This window comes from Platichthys flesus, chromosome 8 (assembly GCF_949316205.1).
Source record: "Platichthys flesus chromosome 8, fPlaFle2.1, whole genome shotgun sequence".
In the NCBI taxonomy this organism is placed as follows: domain Eukaryota; kingdom Metazoa; phylum Chordata; class Actinopteri; order Pleuronectiformes; family Pleuronectidae; genus Platichthys; species Platichthys flesus.
In genome coordinates, this window is record NC_084952.1 from 12,920,583 (window position 1) to 12,945,252 (window position 24,670).

Genomic DNA, 24,670 nt, shown 5'->3' on the forward strand with positions numbered 1-24,670 from the left:
CCACATCTTCCAATGTCTTTGAGAGCAAATTAACGTTAGTTTTACACAATTAACCTCTGATGACCTCCACTGAGCAGGTGGACAAGTGAAGGTTGGCAGTTCACATATTCCATCAATCAATTTCATCGCTGCATGAACCATTTTTTTTTATTATTATTGAGAAGTATGAACGCAGTTGAGTTCAGTGTTGCGATAAAATAGTCGGATTTGAGATCTGGTTCACAAACTACTGCGCATTGAGGGGAATAATGGGACACAAAAAAACTTGATTCAACTCTAAATGAGTCTATGTGGTGCGATGGTGTCTTCATAAACTGCACATCACATCCAGAGCTGATCTGGAGACGGTTTAACCGAGCCCTGAGCGCTGGTGCCGCCATGCATGAGCACACACACACATGCAGTCGTAACCGCTTGACAGCAACTATTAATGGGCCACCTCATTTGCGCTCAATGTAAACAATTGAGCTGGCAAATGTTGTCATGAACGCCCACGTGTGTAAACATAAACAGTTTGATAAGAGCACTGTTTGAAGTGTCTGGTGGAAGGAGAGGATGATGCGGAATTATTTATTGTGCAAGCTGCCATCAATCAAATTAGTGAAATTGAATCATCAACTTCATTACATCCTGACAAATGAGCCTCTTTCCAACAACAAATTTAAACAGCACCCACTTCTGCCTAGGATAAACTCTTACCAGTAAATCCAGTGCATATGAATAAAACATCACTGAATATTATTCTTTAATTGGTGTCAATTCATTTGAGGCTGCTGTTCTACAAAATATTGAACTGTTCTCTATGTGCCAAAGCTTGCCAAAGGGCAGGAGCCCCAATTGCCAAAACCCAAATAGGTCATTGGAAGACGATGAAGGAGTCCCACTGTGCAATGTCTTCGCTGCCAGTATACGCTAGCATGACATATTGACTGTTTTCAACCAGTTGATTAGCAGGTTGCTTAGTCATTCAAGGGTACTTGCTTCATGTGGTTAGCTCACTTTTTGGCTTATTTGTTCATTTAATCCATTCTTGGAAATAGTAAATAAATAGAAGTTCCATTATTTCCACCACACTCTCAATGGTCTCTCTCAATGGTTGGCCACACAGGCTGTAATGGGCTTTTGACAGAATGGTGGTAGAGCAGCGTAATTAGTATATCCGGATAAGTATATGTTAGGAGTTTCACTTTAAAATGAAATAAACTCTTTACATTGATTCTGGTGTGCAATGACATATCCAGACAAACCCACCAATGCCATGGCCACTCTTTGTAATAACACCGGCTCCCAGAGTGTGTTCTAGTGCAATATATTTAACGACTAATATAATTTCATTGCTCATATCCCACCTTGTGTTTACATCCGCCCAACCCCCTGAGTGTTTATTAACCTTATTTGATTTTCCTCAAGATATTGGTTTGTATTCATAAGGCAGCTGGCTTGATATCAAACGTCCATTTCCTTTAGAAGGATGGCAAAAGTGTGTGACAGCGATCAGACAAACAATGTGCAGCTGGAGCTGAAAAGGCGGTAACAAGGGACCATAAATGCCTCTTTGGGAACCGTAATATTTCCTACTTTATGAAATTTCCATCCATTTACATGAGTCGTATAATATCCTGCCGAAAAAAAGGTATGACCACCTAAACTGCACCACAGGGGTCCTCTAAATTGGCAAGGCAACAGCGTTCATAGCCATTGAAGCACTGGGCCTACCGACAAAAGGGAATTGATTAAAAATAAGAATTTAATTAAGCGGGTTTTTGAATCAGCAACAATTGCAAGGCATTCATGCAGCCTGTAAAAGACAGATTCCGTCTCACACATTTCATAAAGCAGTCACATGAGACTCATTAAAGACAGATGGACAGAAAAGAGAAAGCAACAGCTGACATTGATCGGTGTGAGGGTTAGTCACTCTGCACGTATAGAACGCGCTTTTTTCCACTGTCAAGTCAAAATATTGACGAGATATATCCCATTAGTGACTGTGACACACTTTACTTTGAAGTGTGCATCTTTCTGAGAGCGAGCAGCAATTGGCTTTCTGTGATGATCGCCACGCTCTCCAAGGCTGAGCTCACACAACGCATAATGAAGTTTAAATTACATCCCTAAATGGGATGTGATTCGCCGAAGTAAAAAAAAAAAAAGGACAGAAAAGATCAAAGCATGATCCAGATTTTCTCTTCCGCGTAAGTGACAATAATGTTGCTCAGGATGAAGGGGTGCTGTATGTCTTTTGACTCTAAGTATGTGCAGGAGTAGGACCCAATGTACTCACAAAAAGGACACCTGTAGTGCTAACATTTTACTACTATAGGTATATACATATAATACATGTACATACACTAAATGTATATGCAGTTATGGAGAGGTCTTTCTCTTCCTATGGAATTAGAAGGCAAAACGTGATCTTCGATAGGTTGACCTTCAACATATTACGGACAAACATGTTTACTCCTCTTTTTCTATTAAATGAACGTGTCCTTTTTTTCCGCTGAACAGTGATTTTCCAATATTAGCACAGCTTTTCACGTGTCAAGCGTCTTTATAAACCTGTCCAGGAGGAGTAGAATAGGTGAGAGCAGGAATTATGCTGGAGGGGGAAAAAAGGTAAGAGGGAGGGAGACAGAAATCCTAGGTGTCAGTCAGAGTGTCTCCTTTGCTTACATTTCACCAGTCTCCTAAAATGCTATTTTGAGCCCCAGACAGCAGGTTGAATCCAGTAGGCAAACTCAAGCCTCCCTATTGAGAGACCCAGAGTGAGGAGCAGTGGGCCCGGCCCTGGATCACTTTACACGACAATGTGATGGACAGGCCTTCCTGGTGTTTGCATCGGCTGGAGGGGAGCAGCCAGAGGGAGAGCCATACAGCACAGGTCACCCCCAGCCCCCCCTCCCCTCGCCCATTAAGATACCCTACACTGGGACACAGCCTCGGACCCGAGTAAGTCGGAGTCCTTTACCCGTCAAAACCAGGTTTTCAGCTACTGCCGTACCTTTTAAGATCGCCTGTGGAGCTGACGAGATTTTTTTCAAAAGAGGGCATCGGCAAATACAATACTTTTGATTGTCTTGGGCTTTTCCCTCTTTTAACAGCTTTAAGGTTCGCTGACAGCCTGACAGACCAGGTTTCTGTCAAGATCGCTCAGTGCTTTTTCAGTACAAACAGTCAGAGCAGTTTTCCTTAAAAGGTGGAGATATAACAGTTCTTTTCTCTCGGGAAACTTCAACAATGACTACACAACTCATGCTGGAAAGCCGGAAAGTGAAAGAGAAAATGATGTTTGACATAAATGCAGGCTGCGATGACAATGTTTATAATTTATTTAATACTGAAATAAATAGGTGTATTCAAGTTGGAATCTCACTGGGATTCGAACACTGCATTATACATCAGTGTCACTTTCATTTCATAATTCTCAAACAGAGTAGTGAGTATGGCCAGATTATTGGACTGGTTGGGTAATAACGTTGTTGCTCGGTAATATTTCTCCTGCCCAATGCAGTAGAACTAATTTACAACGCTGTAACCGTAGACCTCAAGAGGGCAGTCCATACATGCAAGTGCAATCCCAATACTAAATATACGTATCATATTTCTGGGTGTAGCTTATGTCATCTTGAATATTAAGTTTAACTTTTTTTTTTATAGAAAATGGGACTAAATCAGACAAGGGGTAACATTTTCAGAGAAACTGTGCCATTAATTAAAACAAGACAAATCAGTCAAAGCAGACAAATTAAAAACGTCTGAAAGCAAAAATATTAAAAGTTACTGCCCAAGTAGAATTTAATAGCAGCATAGTACTGAAAAATACTTGCGGCAGTACATTTATACATGTATCAAACTGGCCACATAGTTCAAGTTTTTGCAGGCACCATCGTGGGTTTTGAAATAAGGAAACTTCAATGTGGGTTGTCACATCCAATGTAATATCCGTGGGGGGGGGGGGGACAACTGAACATTAGAAAGCTATTCAGGAGAGGATTAATAACTAAAACGATAACCAAACTCGTGAATAATTCCATATAAAATAAAGGTGACTTGGGAAGCAGTAATTTCTAGAAGCTTGGACAGGTTCCAGTGGCTCGACCAGACTCACACAGTGGCACGAAAATTAAAAGCAGACCTCAGAGAGAACATCTTTGACACCTGGGACGCTTCTCTGAGGCTACAGGTTAGTTACACCAGGACCTCTTTAGTCAACTTCTGAATCCCAAACTCATCGCTCATACCCAGTTGAATTTATCAGAGGTATAAAGACAATTGCAAATACTGTTATAGGGAGTAGGCTATACAGAATGGAAGGATATTGCAGACTCTGATCAATCGCTCTGCACCTCCTGGCGAAATGGAAATGTGTGCGAGAGCAGATGGTTTTATTGCTCTTTTCAAATCAGACAAATAGTCGGGCTGCACCCATTTACTCGCTGATTCATCTTTTAGTACAAAATACCTCATTGTGCAGCCCAAAAAAATAATCTGCTTCTTACCTTGGGAAGGTTCACATCCCCGTTTGATTTAATATGGAGCTGATAAGCGAGGCCTTGTGGGAGTCTTAAACGGGCACAATATGAATCTATTGCCTTTTCAGCAGGTATTGAATATTAGGAGCCCAAACGACCAGCTGGCGGTTACTCCTCGGGCCAACTGGGCTTTTTTCGTCGTGACTATCTGAGCTGAGAGTCCCCGTCGCGAACACATGGATGGGTCTTGTCTGAGTGGGAACATGCTCGTGGCCCCAGAGGTTGTGGTCTGTGACAGTGGACCGCTTGACCACGCCGGAGCGCGCTGCTGCTGCTGCCGCGCACTGAGCCCATCGGCGGCCGCAGGCTGCGGAGAGAGCCGCACTTTAAAGTCCCTGCAGTCGGCCGGGTGCTCCTGGAAAGTGGGCCTATCTATCCAGCGATCAGTGTGGAGCAAGACTGATTAATGCCCGAAGTCGTGACCAGCCACGCGGTACATAGGATGCTCGTAATGCGACTACCCGGGTTTAGATTCTCCCCAAACGCACCGTGTCCGTGGAGAATTTGTATTTACATCAGGTGCACGGGGGCCGCCTGATATATCTTTGAATAAGCTCCAGGAAGAAAAAAAACACGGAACATGAAAATGATCCACTATGGCAAGACGCAGATTTACCCAAGTACCTCATAGAGCGGCACCAACATTTCCATCCAGCATACATGTTACAGTATGTTGCGCTCAGCGGATGGAAATACAGCGGGACATCAATTTGATTTTAGACGAACCACATATATTAGGTTGTCGGGCGAACTCCAATGTTTCCGAGTGCGCTCCGGAGACACGCCACTCGCGTGCACACATGTGCCAAGAGACCGGTCAAGTAAAACATATTCGGATGGGAACAGTGAAGTCGTGATGAAGAGCAGAGCTTACCTTTTCCTCTCGTACGGGATGGAAAAATCAACCCCGGGCACCGTCGCGTAGGGACATCACTGATTTACTAAAAAAGATGTGCCATGAATTAAACTGAAGAGAGAGGATCCTCGCCAGGAGCAGCACAATGCGGAGCAGGCAGGGGAGCGAAAATCAAATCTTATCCACTACAAAAACTTATCCATGCGCTAAAAAATCGGCATCCTCATGTGCAAGGGAGAAAAAACAAATCGTGCACATTGGGCAACTTTGAAAAGGAGACGCTGTTATTCCTCTTCGGATGTATTGGGGTCGCAGTCCCACCGGCGAAGATACGCATTGATCCAAGCGTGTGTCTTTTTTTGATGTTGTTGTTTTGTTTTTTTATAAACTTTGCATCTGTAGCCTACGTTCGAAAATTTCCGCTTTATTTTTCCAAATGAAAATCGCTGGCACCGGAGTTACGCGTGTGCGTCAAAACGCGTCCGGAGCCGCGCGTAAAACTTCAATCCAAGAGCGAAAAAATGGACATCTGTGGAAAAAACGGAAAGTTAAACCTAAGTTATTCTGAAATCACTTGTTCGGACTCATTCGAGGAGGTGCACGCTCCCCAAAAAAGAAGAAAAAAATAACTCTTGATGGAGGGATGTAGAGAGAGCATCGCCCCCCCAGTGGAGTTGGATCAAAGTGTGCCTCAGTGCAGCATCACTTACAGGAGCTGGGATAGGCGGTTCACCGTATCTGTCTGCTAAGCTGTAGATTTCTCAGTAGTATTGTATGAACTCAGTTCTTGAACACAGCCCACCTCTCTCCCTCTCGCTCTCCCTCACGCTGACATCATGGCGGAAGGAGGAGCCAAGCGCTGATTTAAGAGCCCCGGTCCTCTTAAAGCCGCACTGCGTTGGAGAGATGCTTGCGCGGGGATGGAGGTGGACGGCGGGTGTGTGCGCGGACCACAGATGCCTCTGCTGTTTACAGTACAGCCACACGGCTCCACAAATGCGCCTGAAAGCAAGAGGGGGGCACTGTTCACTTTTGATGCCGAGCCTCGCTGTCTGCTTCTTTTTCATTTCCAATGGAGCTGTCCTGTCTCCTCGGCGCCTCTTAATAATATTGAGGTTCAAATACATTTTTTCAGACATTCCCGAGAGTGTCAACAGGCCACGGCAGAGCTCATCTCGGGGAGGAGAGGATGAATTAGCCCGATAATGGGTTTGTTCACAGTTTCCATAGTTCCCATGTATGAAAGGGTGTCAAATATCCCCTGTTATGTATGAGCCAATCACGGTTCCCCTTATTGCCGTGAACACTTTGAGCACTTGAAATGCAAGGATATGGTGAAATGTTAACAAGAGATTACCTGGGAAATTGGTGGAAAACGTTGCGGTATTAAAAGTGACAGGGTAACTCAAATGCCTCATTAAAATGATACCGAGGTGTGAATGAGACATTCAGGATCAGCAAAGTGCTGAATCTTGGGTAACAGTGTGTATCTCAGACCATAAAACCTATTGAAGGGACACTATAGATCTGGTCGTAGGGCCCAATGTCACACAGGAATCTGAGCAATATATTGATTGGTTCAAAAAAAAAAAAAAACACTGACCACAAATCTTTACCTTGTCACTTTCCCGCTGCGGTTCTGCCCCCAAATACCCTGAGGTAGATTTTAACAGGTGCTTTTACGGGGGTCATAAAAGGTTATGGTCACTCAAAGGTCAAATCGTGACCCCGGTTGTGTTACAGCTAATTACCCTTGTCCCTTTGCTGTCACCTCATACAACCAATAGCTGCAACTCCGCATCTTAACAAGTTTAGCCCCTGGCAATGTTTCATAAACAACATCTCTCACCTGGTCACCATGTCCCTTTCGATCTATTTCACATCACACTACTCATCCCTGAAGATAAGAGGATTTGGTCAGATGGCTGTTTGTGTTTAAACGCCAAATTATACCTAAGTCTTAACAAGGGGTGGGGCACATGCAGCCTTCAGGCCATTCACAGCCCACAGGACAATTTGTAAATATTAAAAAAGCAAGTCAGAAATTCAAAAATAGTCTCATGACAGACATTTTTTTGTTGCTTTAAAATGAAGTGACATAGACTTACATGTCAGGGAGGTCCCTTCCATCTCTGAGAGTCAGGTCACAGGCAGGCTTAAGGAAACACACATAGATGATGCTTGTCCTCGCTGAGAAGCATCATGGTGGCTGTCGGGGGTAAGAAAAGTAGATGCAGAGTGTTGCACTTTCCAGGAGATTGTGCCTAGTTTGCGTTCTGAGTGATAAAAAAAAAAGGGCCAATCTTAGGCGTCATTACAGCCGGAAAGATGCAGACGCACTTGATGAGTGGGGAGGACAGGGCACTTGGGTACATCTCACAATCCCTGGCTGAGTTTGGGAGCCCAGCCCAGCCACAGCTTTCTCAAGACTCTGTTCTGACAAAGTTGGACTAAGATAATGTTATGCAGTCAAATATTGTTTAATAACTACGTAACTGAAGCCTTAGGTTAGATATTATCGGATAGATCATTTGTGGAGGAGACTTGCTGCTTCTGGAATCAGACGAAGTAAAATAGTTCCAAAGTATTTGATTGTCTCCCCGAGAATCTTCTCAGCAGATTACACATATCCCATAAAACAGAGGATACAGAAGACAGGAGAAAAAACGTAATACATTTCTGGCCTCCATTGAAACTATAACATATTCCACAAAATACGCCATTATTGTTTGTTGGAATTTTTTTTATTTTTTTTCACAATCGGAGGAATCACTGTCTTGGCAAGATTTACTTGGCACTAGCAAATATTTGTTTTAGCTTGCTGTTTTGGGTAGAGCCAGCTGTGAGTGGCATCATCATCATCACTGTCATCTGACATCAGAAACCTGACAAAAATGTCCAGCCATAACATAAGAGGTTAGTGAAATATATGTGTTGAATCATTTAATATGGCCCTCAACGGACGATTTAAATATTTAAATACCCCTGACTAGGTAAAAGGTTCCCCACCTCTGGCCTAAAGGCAACTGCTAGGTAATTGTAACGACATGTTTTTTTCCGTAGGCAAAATGACCTCTTTCCCAGTGAGAAAAACACAGCACGCCACAGGATTTTGCGTTCTTAATTTTTTGCTTTTAGTCTCTGAGGATACCTTAAAGAGATAGTTCACCAAACATGAAAGTGCGCTCATTATCTACTCACCGCTATGTAGATGGAGGTAGTGGGTGAAGTGTTTGAGTCCACAAAACATTTTTGCTGTTTCAGGGGTAAAGAGTTTTTCAGCCAAATCCATATCCAATTGTATGAAATTCTATTTCTGAAAATCAACACGGTTCAGTGTTGGCTTTTCAAAAACCTGACAATTTCACTGGGGGAACGAATGATGTGACAGCGTAATCACATGCTGCATCTTAGGAAAAATCAAAATCAGGGAAAATACAATTATCTTTCTTTTTCAAGGGACCCTGAAACTGTATTGTCACCTTTTTATTTAAGTTTTGACTGGGTTGTCTGTTCCGACTCTGAACAGTCAATTCCAACAAGTGTTTCCAACAATATTAAACTGTGCCCTGCTGGAAAAATTAGTCACAAAAAAGCGTAGAAAACGAAGCTTGCTTAAGATTTTTTTCTGCTTTTTATTTAAAGATATGATCAAATAGTCCTTTTCCTCAACATTGCCTTTAATCATCCATGCTGCTGCCCCACCTACTAAATCCACTACTTGTTATTCACACATGTAAGAGAAATAATTGGAAGAAGGAGGACACTCACTAATATACCTTATCAGTCAGGCACAGCCGGACAAGGGGATGGGAAGGAAGAGGTTGCAGAGCTACATTTTAAGGTCACCATGTATTAACATCCAGAGGTTTTCCTGAAGAATAGATTCCTTGCGGACCATATTCAATCCAATGCCATTCTGTATCATCCGTTCAGCTTAAACAGCATGACTTGTCCAAAGAGACCACTACAGTAGCTGCTGCGCCATTGTCTTTGTTCACCGCTTAGTTAAATGCCAGTATGGACTCTTAATTAATTTTATATTTTGGCATTTGAGGCTAAATTGTTTTAATTGGATCTTCACGTTTCCCATTGTCATCCACAGAGAGCAGTGTAACTATGTACAAATCATATGCTATAAGAAATACATTGGCCATCTGAAGAGTTGGAAACATCTCAACAAAAGCTTTTTTTTTTTTTTTTTATCCATACAGGCTGGGTTTGTATCCATGGAAACTTTCACAAACCATTGAAATTGCCACAATGACTCAAAACCGTCTCTTTGCCTCAATCTTTTCTTTGTGTCTCTTTCAGTCGCACTTTGTCGAGCATCTCTGGAGAAAGGAAACGGTTCAAGAAAGATGGAGTGGACAGAGCGAGGACAACTCAATATTAGCTTTTACCTTATTGACAACAGAGGTGGAATTTCATAGAAACCCAAGACAGACAAAAATGCACCGTGAACTTCCGTGTCCAGTTTGAATATTCAACATGCCCAGCTCTGGTGTCTTCCTCAGCCGTACATAGAGGAGCAAGAGGGCTTTAGGCCAGCGGATCACAGTCTGTGATGTCTGGGACAAAAAGACTCAAAACAAGAGAGACACAAATCACAAGGCATCAGAGGGTGATGAGTATCTGACTATTGCTTTGAGGATTTTGAATCTTATCAGCAATGAACATAACAACATGCAAGGTGTCAACGTTTTATTTGATCGTTGTGCTTTATAAATAAACTGGATTTGTCAGGAAACTGAAAGTTACTTGAACCCACCATTAATTTGAATTTCCTTTACTGTGCTTTCGCTGCAGATATTTCCAGAAACTGCAATTTTTTCCAGTTTGAAACTACAAGAGAAATCTGCGGTACCTGATTGTGTGACTCAAACGAGTACAACATCAAGCCTACACAGTCAAGCCCACATCTTGGACCTAATGGGATGCCTGATGCAATATTTAAAAAAATCGAAATGTAAAAAGAAAAAAACGATCACAGATCTCAGGTCATTTTTCTTCTGTTGCTGAGATGACCGGTGTCAATATTATCCTGTGAGGTTGAAGCATGGCTAAAGCAGAACGAGGTGAAATTCATTACAAAACACAGAGATCTTGAGACTAATGAAAGGTCTAACGTTGACTGACATGCATCTACCTGACGCCAATTAGGCTGGAGCCAGTCCTCTGAATCACCATTATTGTCATTTGACATGTTCTCATCTAATGTTCCTCCGGAGAATTATTGTGTGTGTTTTTCTTGCAGACAGTAAACTACTAATTGCTTATTCGAGAATTTTGCAGATTTGGTTGACTTCTCTGTGACTTTGGCTGATCAGCTTGTCCTTGACAGATAATTGCTAATTGTTTGTTGTAAGCTACCAAGTAAGGTTACATTAATTTGACTGTAGTGCGGTTTTGTATAAAAGAGTTGCCTTTAAAATCTTAGCAAAATGGAATTTGATCTGAATTTGTTGTTTCCTTTTTCTTTATAACGAGGTCAAACCTTTAAATGTGAAAGCAGTATGTTAATCAATCATTTCTGACATGTCTTTAAATGTCTGACATGTTTTGTCATAAATAGAGCAAGAAAAAAGTGTTAATTGTGTGATAAATCACAGGTGGAAAAGTGTTTGATGATAGCGTACCTGTCTGACAGTGGTAGTGTGTTGTTGTTCTGCTCTGTTTCATGTACATCACACATCTGCTTCCTGTAAGCACACAGTGAGGGATCAATTTGTAGTGCAAAAGAAGAACAAATGTTTCACCTCCTCACGTTTATCTGTCACTTTCTGCTCGAAATAAACACAAATAACACAAATGCTCCCAAACAGGCGCCGAACATCAACAGATATCAACATGACAGGCTTCCCTTGTTTTTTTCCAAGATGGATACCTAAACAATTTCCATTCGGCTTTCTTGGACAGCTTTCTATTTTCTCAAGATGTAACTGACTGTTAAAAAAGCTTTTGTGTGTTGTTTGATGAAGGCGATTGAACATGCTGTGGTGATGTTTCCTTCCATCTGTCTACTGTGAAACGGAGCCTGGGGCAACTATGTGAGGCGGGAATGGTTCGCCTCGCTGTGTACTGTACATTCAGTCAAATAAAGTCCCATCCTATAGTCAAGCGCAGTTGCACGTTCATGCATCCATTCTCACAATTAAAATAATCTTTAATCAAACTTCCCCTTTACAGAGGTTACTATGTGCCCTTGAATGTGAAAAATTAACATGATGAAGATTTAACCTCTTTAATATTTCTAACTTCAGAGGGCAGAATAATACAAGATATGCAACACTTGTTTAACACAGTGTCTCGAGCTACAAAGGGTTTGACAATGTGTTTGCCTTTGTGCGGTGAAGGTCACCGAATTGATTTCAAATAAAATTTTATGTGGTGAAGATTTCAATCTTAATGACGGGCCTTTGTGAGGTCAAGCACTGGACTGGCCATGGCGGCAACAAAAGCAAGTGGGAAATAAATTGCATGGAAGTCAGTGGGAGGGTGGGAGGAGGCATTTTAAATCAATCAGCATCTGCGAACTGGCCGCCTTTTTTCCCTGCAGGTGAAAATGTTAAAATGTTCAAATCAGATGGGGCACAGAAACACGTAGTCAAATCAATGTTAACACCCATTTCTCCTTCATCCACTAGGTTTTGGGAATTGACAGGAGAGGGAAAAAGAATAGCACTTCCATAATCACTAAAGACTCATTATTTGGCACTCTTCCTCCCCAGATGGCCGAACGCTTGATGTTCTTGTCACGTTGCGTTGCATTTTTCCTGCCTCCAACGGGCTGTGCACACAACCATTGTTTGATGAGTAAAATTGAAGGCAAGGCTTGTAAACTATGGATGCCCCCCTTGCCAAAGACCTGGCACGGAAAAGACAGTGTGCAGACATGTCTGTTGCACTCTGGAGACTTCATGCTCCTTAGCTTGCGGCTTGAGAGGGGACAGCCTGGTTTCACCAAATGGCCTATGAATAAAACACCAAATTCTCAAGTCGGTTTGCGTGAGATCACTGGGCACTTTCATGTGTTATTTCAAAGCACGTCATTTCTCTACTGGCCAGCCCTCAACCATAACCCTGATGCTGACTTAAATGTCGGTAAAGCAAGAATTCATTTATTGCATTAGTAAATGACTTTGCAGGTGCAATGTCCTTATACGTTGTGGTGCTATTTATTTGCCGTCCCATGATACCACGTGGGAGAGAAAGCAGATGGTTTTACTTAAAGAGAAAATACCTCACATCCTTTACATGCTATGTAAAGCTTCAATACGGTATAAGACACATATCACAATGGTTTTATGATATTCTACCTCGATAAAAGAACAGATTTAGTGGCGTTGTTGTTTATCCGTAACTCTCTGCAAAAAGTTGCAGTGCACAAATGATCATCCGTATTTGATAGAGAACAGAGAGCTGTCATTTCTGCCCCTCTCAGTACAGAGGAAATCTTTCATATTTCCTCAGTTTTATTTATAATTTGTTTTAGTCGTCTGACTGAGACAAGTGCTTTCAGGAAGACCAGATAAACATACAGCAAAAGCAGCATCAATACAATAACAACTGTTTCTAACTTCTGAATATTTAACTTCAATCCTTCCACCCGTCCGTCCATTCTTTTCTTTGTCTGCAGCACGGTCGGATTGGGAGCCAGCAATACAATCCAGACATTACTTTCCCAATTACTGTCCCCCAGTAGGTGGCAGATACTGTCCCTCTGGCTCGCCCTGGGGCTGTGTTGAATGACGACAGAACATGTCCACACAGATGATGGAGGACACTCCGCCTGTTTCCACAGTGATGCCTGTCCATAAACAACTGACCGCTTTTGGTCACATTTCAGGTTTTCACTGCTCACATGATTAACTTTGGTCTAATCTTGATTGAGTGATCACGGTTGCATTAAAAGTTCAATGTAGCTCACGATTGATAATAAAACTGAGATTGCAGAACCCCCCCCCCCAGCTGCCCACATTCCAGTTAGCAGCACCATGAGCATGTAGGTCTGTTCACTGGAACAATCCCCCTCTCACGTCTGAGACAGTTCACACAGAGCACGGCTGGAGCAGAAAGGCTAAGTGACAGCCGAGCGGGGCTGACAGGCAGAGCGGGAATCAGCATGTTTAATCATCAGTCTTACCCACTGTTCAACATTTTTTTGGGTGCAGCAGGAGGGAGAGGTGTTTCATTGTTTTGTTTGCAAGGGATTGAGGCCACTCCCGTAAAAAAAAATTCAGAATTTGTATCCAATTAATCTTAAATTCAAGGTGGAGGGTAACGGCGAGGGAGAAGTAATACACGAGTCATCTGTGTTTTACAGGTATAGAGATTGTAAAATGTTTCAAATTGCCCATAAGATTTGCATGTGTAACCTATTCAACGACAGCATCAAATTGACTTATGTTTCCATAATGAGAGGAAGGGTTTTATTTGCTCTCTCTGTTTGCGAAAGTCAAATGCACTTGCATTGGTAAATAAACTGTCCAAGGTGAAATATGAAGTAAAACTATGTGCTGAAATTATTTAATCCTCCTGAAATTTCTTAGACACAAGGGAGTCACTGACTGGAAAAATGTCTACACCAGCTCCACTGGTGTATGTGACAAGACTGCTCTCGCATCCTGCACACTGGTTCCATCGACGATAGTCTTATACGTTAAACCTCCATATCTGCCTAATCCTCTCTCTCGACACCAGTCTTAGTCCAGTCCCAGTATGTGCTGGTAGAGTTACAATAGGTCATCTTCATCTTATTTCACTCACGTTTACACTGATGTGTTTCACAGTCAACGTGAATTCTAATGGAAAAGACTGACACAATGGAAAAGACTGACACTGTCAACATGACATTTTAATATGTAGCAGCTAGATGAGAGCATGTCTGATTGACACGGGGGTGTGGAAGTACTTTGGCCTCAATGTAGCAAACACTGACCTGGGAAGATAACCAACATGGCCATTTCAAAGAAAACACTATCCCTTCCTGGTCGGGTGCCCCCACACTTGACCACTCCAACTAATAAAGAAGCAGATGGTCGACCTGTGTGTGCCCCCACACAGTGAAGCACGGACAATCATTTTGTTCACATTCATTTAACAACAGCTCCCATGAGTTTGAGACTCAGTAGCCCAGATAAAAACTCACCTGTAAGCCGTAATTATTTGAACTCATCTTTGTTTATAGGGTGTTATCTTTTAAAGGAGACATAAGTGTGTAATGTGTTTTGTTTTGTGTATCTGAAAGGTTTGCAAAGTGATAAATCACAAATTGTGCAGTAAAGGGAGTTACCCTCCCCCAAAGAAAACACTGCTCCTTACACGAATCCTCAGTTATTCTGCCAGTATTTCTGAACCATTGTGATGTCATGGAAGAGCCTAAGGCAGCAAGACATGTTAGGACCCCTAACATGGTAGGGATAGGTACAGCGAGATCTCAGGCTGATGCAAGCAGCTGAACGATCACAGCAGAGTGAGCGTGCTGGTCAATCTAAGCAGAAACGGGCTTCATCGGGAGGGGGGCCTTAAGGAGACAGGAGCTAAAACCAAGCCTTTCAGACAGAGGCTGAAAAGAGGAGCTGCAGCAATGGACCTATGAAGAAAGTGATTTATTTTCTGAACATGAGAGCAGTACATAAACGCTTTCAAGTGATAAGCCAAACTAAAATTATGAATCTGAACATGAGGGTGATATGTTCTCTTTGAGCAGCCAATATGGTAGACGCCCAATCAGCTTTGAATAATCAAAGATTAGATCACGAAAAGAACTCCATGCCAAATTCCGGTTGAGCGGTTGAGCTGAGGCCTTCAATATTTCATGTGACATAATGTTACATTACAAAGTTCAGGATAGAGGTGAAATCTTCATAAAACATGAGTTGATCATTTGCACTGAAGATTTGTTGAGGCACAGCTCAGGCACCTGGCTATCAAACACATTCGAGCTAAGGGGGAGGAAGAGAGGGTTGCTAAACAGAATCTAAACAGGATTCCACAGTGGGAACAATGAAGGTACTCACTGCAAGTATTCCTTAGAACACTTTCCAAGGATGAGAAAGACGGAGCCAGAAAAAGTTTCCAAACAAAGCCGAAGCCTATTACAGAGTCGGACACCCACATCGCCACATATCTGTTCTGACTACTGATGGCCGCAGAAGAGTATGGACGCTTCAAAAAAATCTCTGGAACCCAGTGGCCTCCCTTTGTGAGACAGCCAGTGGGGTGTCGCTCTGCAGCCTGCAGATTCTCCTGGGAAGAGCAGACGAATGTTTGTTTAGCAGTGTCTGTGCATGAACACTCCGCCTCGGCTGAGAAAATGTGTCAGAGGGAAAGGGCTTCAACTAAATGGCTGGTTCACCTTCTCCTGCTCAGACTGATGGGGGGACAGAGTGGAGGGAGGAGCAACATGGCCGCAGAGTAGGAAGCTGCAAGCAGAAACTACAAGGGGTACTGCATGTTGTCAGGTAAAAGTACTTAAAAGTGAACTTAACGAACCAGAAGTAACAGTACATATCTAAATATGTACTTTGATAGAGGCACAATGTGGGTCAGGTAAAATTTGCGATGACAAAACTTAACTACACCAAAATAAATCAATAAATTCAAGTCAGGCCCTTTGCAGCCTTTTCAGAGAATAATATTTACAAGTCAACGGACTGCATTGTGCTGCTAATAGACTATATGTGGCATTAGTCACCTACACAAGGCCACTTCTTAAAGAATTATCAGCTGAAGAAAGCACCTGTAAAAAACATGAGCTCCACAGGGCAGGTTCAATCATACATGCCATCATGAGACCTGGACCGAAGGGGCAGATTCAAACATCATGAGGCTGGGATGAGATCATCCTTGATTGGAAGAAAGTCATGAAAGTAGTTGGAGCTATTGCAGTTGTTAAATCAATGGCGATACTCATTGGTTCATGGTAATCTTATAAAACCATTAACTAAGTAATTTACAAGTTACTCACATATGTCAGTGTGCAGCTCCACACAGCAGCGGGATCGGGGCCTTAGAGGCTAATAGATGTCTGAGCCTTGGTGAAATAAACATGGATGGGTTCTCTGTTTGTCCTTGCAGCGTTTATCTCCATCCTGGCGCCCCTGTGTCTTTGTTAGTAACTTCTCGTGTGAATCACAGCCCCCGACATTTTGAAAGGGTATTAGAGGTGGACCTTCAAATCATAATATTATGAAAATGAAAATTAAACGTTCTTGATTTGAATTCCGAGCAAATGCTTTAGCCCTTGAGAATAAATAAAAGAGTGAATTGATCCATCACATCAGAGGCTACAAATTATTTGAATCCTCGGTTCTCTCCCCTCAGAAAACATATTCTACGGATGGAAAATGAAGGAAATTAAAACATGGTTGGGTGACCTTTGAAAAAAAAAAAAAAAACTGCCGCTGTTTGGTTTGTTTTACTGATCATTTCTTGACTCTAAAGATGTAAAATATGCACCCAAAGTTTTTATACAACTTATCGGAGGAAAAGCATCATCTAATCGAGTAGTTGCCTCTACTTTTCACTTTCTTTTGTTGCTTTTGGTTAATGCATAACCATAACAAATAACACGTGTATTTCAAAATCCTCAGAATAACACAATCCTCAGAATAACACATAAACCTCCACAGTTACACTATATTCGAAAAAACATTTGAATGTTTTCAAATGTTGCCGTGGTCTGCAAACAACCTCAAGACATGATCACGCTCTCATCCCACACTGCCAGATGCTGTAGTTAGCAAATGCCTCCGAACATACGATTTTTTGTCAATCCTAAATTGATATATTTTTCACTTGAAATGAACACCGGTATTGTCACAAGCTGTTCTGTGTACTAATTTCATTGCTGGACTGAGACAAGGCTGAAACGGACAGATGTTGGAGCATTGTCCTTCATTTTAATGATACAGTCTCAGGGTGAAAGTACAAATATAATGTAGGATGTGTGTTCGGATTTTAAACGGAATCCTCTGTCATGGCATGATGTGGACCTCTGAAATAGGAAGTAACAGGAGGCACTAAGGCAATGAACATTGAACAGTTTGAGACAACAGCACAGCATCGTTGGAACACACTCCCTTGCTGTCAGGGAGAGATTGTCGCGATAGATCACACAGTATCTTCCTGCAGAGCTGTCTGTGTCAGTCCATCAGTCACATTAGCAATCTAAGTGGGGCTCAATCAAGTGCAGTCTTGGTAAAGGGGAATCTGTCTGTCCCCAGTATGTGTCCATCAGGAGGAAAATGTTGAGTATTGATTTCATGTCTGGAGAGCCCAGACTGCAGTTGGAAGTGACAGTCGGTGACTCAGCTCTGTTGTGTTGACAGACAAAACGCTGAACGAGAAACAGCTTTGAAGGTGCATCGAGAAAACTCTCAAGCAGATGTTTATTGTAAAGACAGAAAGCTAATTTCTTCTCGACAGTGTCACGCGAGCACTGGGTGCCAACTAGTTAACGTTGGCATCACTGAACTCATAACATTTCTCCTGACTTCTTTTTGGATAAGAAGAATGACAGTGTTGTGCCAGGTTTATGGCAGCCGTCCAGTCATGGATGCCAGAACAACAGCTCTGTGTAAATTCACATTCATCTTTGTGCCAAGAAATAACCAAAATAAAAGCTAAGAATAATGAAAACGATGGTATCAGTTTTGTCCCATTCACATGTTTGGTGTGCTGCCATCCCTGCTGCTTATTGACTGCTCATGTTTACTTTTTACAATGTGTTGGTAGGTCAGACCTTTATAATGAGGGCAAATAGAGAGGCCGGAGCATGTGAACACGGAGCCAACTCGGTGTTCCAGATTTAAATGCTAAATATTGGTTGCCAGAAAAGGAAGTGATAAATGAAGCTTATTGCAAAGTGTCAAATTCATTTGTGCCATTATGGTGTGATTTGGTTTGCTATTTTTTTAATAATCACAGCATACTGTACGTCTCACACCAGGGGCGGATCCAGGGGGGCACTGGCTTCAGCTGGAATCTGATTGGCCCCTGAAGCGCGCCTGTCCTGTGAGTAGTCCTTTTTTGAAAATAAGAAGTTACCTACTAACAACGCTAAAAATAAATATGTGAATAACATATTTTTCAAAAGATTTTTCCAAGTACACAGTGTGCTCAAAACTGTAAAGCTAACAGTAAACAAGGAATGAAATGATCAGGAAGTGAGCATGGATGTTTCCCTGATGAGCCGCAGTCGCACACATATGAAGTTCAGTGTACTAGTCTCAAGGACTCTCACTCTTCTCTGGCTGCGGAGGGAGCTCTACAAAGTTAGAAAAGACAGCCAGGATAGATCACACTGTTCAAAATGAACATCCCCTCTGTCCAGGCACACACTGTGCTTTGGTGAAACAAGGAGCAACGCATGACATCTTCATCACCAGCTGACGTACGGCCTTGTTGACTAACTTCATCAACTGTTGGAAGTTTCCTCCCAGAAGAGCTGTGTCGACGAGACAGACACATTCTCTTGTTGTCTCGCCTTTGGATTGTTTTTCCTTTATCATAGAGGAGAAATTCTTGAGGACCGACTATTTATTTCACACACACGCTCTCTGAGAGATTTTGTGCGGGGATATCAGAAGTAAACAACAGTATAACAACACATTGCAAAAGTCGCCGTCACGCTCAAACTCTTCAAAGGTGGAAGTAAGAAGAAATAACGAAAACATACATTTTCTATTTGGAAGCAGACTGAAGACCTTTTCACTCAGCCAGAAAAGGCTTGTTTTCAATGTTTATTAACAAGCTCTTGGAGTCCCTCCTTTTCATTTTGTCAAAGCAACAATCCACCCCTTCAATTTTGTTATTTGAAGACTTAAACAATTCTGTTTGAAGTGTCTCTTATTTCCTCTTTTTTTTTTTTTAAGATGCAGATTTGGCTTGTAACCATGACTTCACGTTTTTTGTGCCACAAGATTTACATAAAAAGCCTCCAGCCTGGAAAGTTTCGAACACATTCTGGCGAAAAGTAGACTGAGGATGAGCGACAAAATGAAAGCCTCAAGGACTGGTGGGTTGGGGTGAGGATGGGGGTGTTAAGTGTGTGTGTGTGTGTGAGTGTGGGGGTTTTGGTGGCAAGTGCGGGGGAGGGGTTGTTTCTGGGTATAGCTCAGCTTTACCCTGGCTGCGTTTGAGTGTAGCAAATCCGACTTGGTTGGTAAACAGAGGCTCCAGGGACACTTCTTTTGCATGCAGGCAGCTGCGGACTAGATGCAAGCCCTCTGTGATTCTAATAGAGTGGGCTCATAGAAATCACCATAGAAAATGCCAATAAGGCTGTCAGCCCAGCAGACTCTCACTCGAACACATGAGTGTTGGAAATTATACATCGCACGAGCAGAGAAACGTGCATTTATTTGTGATCTCTCTCTGGCGTTTCCACATGGGTATAGGCATTCCTTTCTGAAGAATAACTCAGCCCGGGCCTAGAACTTCATAAGGGCATCATCACTCTTTAATTTAACCCCCATTGGCTTGGAATGGGTTAGTTTAAAGGGAGGCATAGTTCTTCTCAACTGCACACAGAAGCTAACAAACTCATTTATGGTTATGGTTTTCACAGTAAAATCCCACAAAATGTGTTGTTCTTTTGTCCTTGAAAGTTAAGTCAGAAGTTGGCTTTGAACTGGATGTCGGCTCAGTGCATACGAATTTACACCCATGTGAGGTTTGTGTTCTTCTTCACAGAACTAGATCTTGATTCACGTTTTGATCTGAGCTTTGAAGGCTGCACATAGTCAGGGTCACAGATTGTTTATAAAGATGAACAACATTTTCTCCATCTACCACTATACACACATTAAGCCAAAATATCCTGGATGCTGCCATCTTGTGCCAGTGACGTCATTTGGTGCCAGAATCAGTATCCCTGCATGGAGCCCCAGTCGAGGTATTAAGGTCCAGACAATACATCTGCTAAACCAATCGTGTCAATCATGACTATTCAACCTATTTTTATAGCTTTAAATCAGTAAATAAAGCCAGGAAACTAGCTCTTGAACGTGCACCAGTTTTAGCAGTTACTAATATTGAGAATTTTTTTTTTTTCAATGTTTGGAATAGTCATGTATTTTGACTTTTTAGTTCGACCCATGTCCCATCCATTAAGATGGAGGAGGCAAGGTTGATGACATGTCCTGCAGCCAGCCACCAGGTGGTGATTGAGATGCTTAGGCTACACGTTTGCCATGTTGTCCATCTTTATGGTTTATGGTCAGGGTCCACGAGCTGACAGAAGCATTCAATTGCAGACCCTTCATACCCGACTGTTATCGTTCGCAGCGGTCATTTGTCAGAGTTCAAACGACACCCACCCCCACCCCAAACCCTAAATTGAACTTCTTTCATCTTAAACATCACGTTTGCTCTTCAAAGGTGCTGCTGGATATACTTGCAAATCCGCCGCCCCTTATTTTTTACACGCCAGTGACATCACAAATTCAAGGGTTCTGCCTCTGAAGTCTAGCTTTAGGAAAGACTGATGCAAGTTCACAGACATCGGCCGAACTGTCCTGGGACAGTGAAATAATCGGTGAATACTTAAAATGTCTGGCATTACCTTTTAACAACCTTTTATTCCCTGAACCATTCAGCTATAATGGGCTACCGCTCAGTGCACAGTATAGATATTCTTCTCTGAATGCATAAGAATATGATGAAACAGACCTCTCCGGAGATCTGTTTTCTCTTCCTTCCTTTTCCTTTCTTTTCCATCGTGAGGGAAGCAGCTGTAATTTGTCTTCATCAACTACTATGGACATCCTCAGGAACGAAACCCGGACCCGAAAAGTATCAAATCAACAGCAAATATTTCAGAAAAATGGCAGATCCAATTTTATACATGTCCCTGAGGCTTCCCTCTAACTGTTGGTGTGCTGACCCTTCACTCATTTGACGCTGCTTCTCTGAGCCTAAGAGGAGCTCTTCAAGATTGTTTCTGTCTCTTGCAACCTGTGAGGTGTGCCTCGATTGGAGGAATACTAAGAAGATGTCCCAATGATGTTCAATATAGTGTTTTTGAAGACATGCAAACCCGACTGGAAAATTGCAAAACAATCTACATGGGAAGAGAACACAGGAGATGGGAGTTTCGTCTTTTTTTGACAACTGGCTGGAAAGTGTTGCCTTGTTTGTCACTTAATGTGATGGGTGGTAGGAGAAATAAAAACAGCAAATGTTGATTTGAATCTCCGAAGTGCTTATTCTATTCACTTCTTCCATTTACATGTTCATGATTACGACTTGCATGAAAGGAGGAGCGCTGAACTTTTGAAGACACACCATGACGTACCTGATCTACTGACCCTCCGTCAACAGACTCAATGTAAAGAACTTCAACGTTTTCATTCTGCCCAACACCTGCAACTGGTTTTCATGCGGCAGAACCTCCACGTGTCCCATGAAACCCATCATTCAAAAGACAATTTTAGACTTTCAAATGTCAAACTGACACACTTGTGATTCTGCAAACGTGAAAACATTCACATTTATCCAACAAACAACTTTGACAACTGTTATTTATCAGTAATTCACTGTTTTGTAATTAAAGCTATTTTCATCATCTAGAAATTGTTATTAAAGGTGATGAGGTTGCGTGGAGCAAACACTTCTGATGAATCTTGCTGGGAAAATGTAAATGAAGAAATGTGAAAACACGTCAATTAGAAATGCTGTACTTTCCAACTTTTTAATTACTCCATTAATTACAATGACTGGGTGCTTGAAGATCCTCTCCCAAGAATAGCCACTAGATGTATGAAAAACAAAATCATGCTCATTTCAGTGGCATTGCTTTATGTCTTGTAAGTAATTAAACAATAACGTTATTTAATTAAACATTAAGTATGTGATCATATTCCTGTCACTAAACAAGGTGCTGCAGCATTTCTCATGAGAGAGGAAAATTGATTAGCACTTGCTCAATTGCCTCCCACATTGATATTCTATGTGGAAATCTTATGAGTGCATAAACAAACGATGGTTTCCTGTGACATTAAAATCACATCCCAGCAACTTTGATTGGAATAATTTATGGGTGTTGACCGAGAGCGGTATCAAACTATATGGATCGGTTGCAGGCGAGATACTGCATCCTGTCAGGTTCAAATGATAAAACCAGGCTGAAATTGGCCTGCGTGCGGAGAATTGCTGAGGGCAAGGATTATAAAGGTCTTTCACCCAGCACCTTGCCCCCTGTATTGATTTAAGTATAACTAGAAGATTTATCAACACACGATGTTTGACAAGGAGTTCAGTAACACTTAAGAATTAAGTTGCAACTACCAAGGTGGAATAAAAATGCCACCACAGCAGAGATTTAGGAAAAGCGGCTCTTGTGGCCTTTCGCCCATCGGGGACATACTGTACATTTTTGATACATAACCTCTTTTAACCTCTTTACTTTACACAGGACCGCGGTTACAAACTGATATCATTTGCCAGTAAACTGATGCAGCTCCACAAATCCACTGGAAGAAATACAGCACAATTTGCAGCCATGTTGTTACGGCCATTAGCTCTAGAAGTGGCAGAGTCATGATGATAAGAGTCTTCTGTTCAAAACGGGCTCAACACGCATTGTGCACACGTCCAAACCCCCCCGACTCCACTCAAGATTGCACATTTTTGTAGAGAATTAAAGACACTGCGAACAATCTCTTTTCCCCCATCTTTTGGTGTATCTGAGCAAATACTTACCACTGAGAGAACATTTATACCCCATCTGTTTAACTCGCAATGTTATCTTTATGGAAAGCAGGCTGTGAGCCTTGCGTTGCCTGGAAGCACATGTGGGATGAGATAGGAGACGGATACAAGAAGATGGGAGACAACACGGCGCACGGAGCATTGAAGCAAAAACGCAACAAGGGAATATGTCAAGAAATCAAAGCCCAGACAAGTTGAAGGGGAGAGGATTCAGATGCACACATATACTCTGTTTTTCTCAGACACGGAGGTGGAAGAGTGCAGCTCAAATCAAATTCCACTTAGTTATTTTCAAACTTAGGTACGCTCTCAATGTAAAAGGGTTTTGTACAACATGCATCATTCAGCCTTAAAGTGGGAACAGCGTGTAAGGGGCTCACTTGCGTAGACCGGTTCTCCAAAGGTGTATTTGACCCCCCCCCCCCCCCCCCCCTCCATAGAAAATAACTTAAAAAATATATCACAGACCCTCACCAATTTCACACACAGGCTACAGTTTGATGCTATTTAGATACCTGTCGCGCTTTCAAATTGAAGTTTAAGATATCAGAACTGATATTGGAGTGAGATGAATTTTGAGATCACAACGGGCGAGTCATGATGAAAAGAAGAGTTTTCATCAGGAGACACACTTTGTTTTCTCTTCTTACATCCCAAAAAAATCCCAAACCTCTTCACATGGTTTTCAATCCAAATAGCATCACACTGTTTGCAACTCCTTTGTTCTATTTGTATTCACTTTATTTATATGTCTTATTATCTATTTTTGAGAAAAGGGGATTTAATTCTGGTCCCTGGTGTGGACGGGTTATGAACCTGTTACATTCTGGGCTGTAATTGCTGCTTTGCCCCTCCTTCACCGCGCTGTCACCCGTGTCAAGCCCTGGGCTACAGCTCCCGATGGGAAACCCTGCATGATTTCATCAGCCGCAAACACCTTTGCATTATTAAAGCCAAACATCTGTATTGTTGTTTACTTGTTCCTCTTCTTTCCTGGTTGAACATTTATCAGTCAGACGCGCGTGTTCCCAAAATAATGTTTTGTTTTTACTTTTATTTCCTCTCTTTTTTTCTCCTTATCAACTTCAGACCTATTTGATCACAAATCCCCCAATGGAGGGTTTATACAAAAACATTAATTTGTTGACAGACATCACATGCATAAACTGAAAAGGGGCTCAGACTATGCTGGGCTTTATCTGTCACTTAAAATGCAGCAAGCTGGAAGTTCTGGCTGTATGTCTGCCTACTTTTTTTTATATTTGATTAACTGATCCTTTGTCCCAAAACTTGAAAGTGTTGGTTCCAATTACGGCCGATGGGGAGCTTATCCGCTCAAATCCTTCTTGGAGACATTTACGGGGAAGCTCTGAAATGTCATCCATTTTTGTTACAAGTTACAGACTGTGATATTCTGTACAATGAGGTTCATGAGATAATTAAATAATAGCAAAAAGCGATGGCTCAACCTAAGACAGCCACACAAATATAAGGTGTTTTGCGATACGCTACAATTGGCTGCATTGCCGCAACATTCCATTTGTGCGTTTCTGTGACATGTAGT